This window comes from Pundamilia nyererei, unplaced genomic scaffold (assembly GCF_000239375.1).
Source record: "Pundamilia nyererei isolate P.nyererei 1_Seehausen unplaced genomic scaffold, PunNye1.0 scaffold00001, whole genome shotgun sequence".
In the NCBI taxonomy this organism is placed as follows: domain Eukaryota; kingdom Metazoa; phylum Chordata; class Actinopteri; order Cichliformes; family Cichlidae; genus Pundamilia; species Pundamilia nyererei.
Genome location: NW_005187402.1, coordinates 9,460,216 through 9,460,685, shown reverse-complemented (window position 1 = coordinate 9,460,685; position 470 = coordinate 9,460,216).

The window sequence follows — 470 nt, the reverse complement described above, 5'->3', positions numbered from 1 at the left end:
GTATATATTGAACTGTTGTTGTTGTTGTTACCTTTGCTTCACTGTAAATAAATCCACTGTCTTCTTCAAAGGAGCCCTGCATACGAGTCCTGTCTTTCCACATCAGCCCTGACAATCAGCTTAACATTTTACCCATTCTCAGAAGACTCCTCAAAGGCTACTATTTCCTCTCGTACATGCAATATGTTTCTTTGGTTTCTTTTGTGTCAGTGATGTTAGTCACCAGATACAGAAACACTATAAAGTCACTGCATTAAATTTAAATCATTAGATTTATGTTGCAAAACGACATATTTAACACAAAACACAAAACTTCCTAAACCTAACAAAGCAGTTTTCAGTGACTAAATAAGGCCATCACTTCATCTTTTTTTTTTTAACAAAGTAAAAGACTTTGAGTGTCCAAGCCGGAGGCCAGACTTGAACTGATCGTACATCTCTGGTAAGATCTGAAAATGGGTGAAAAGCTA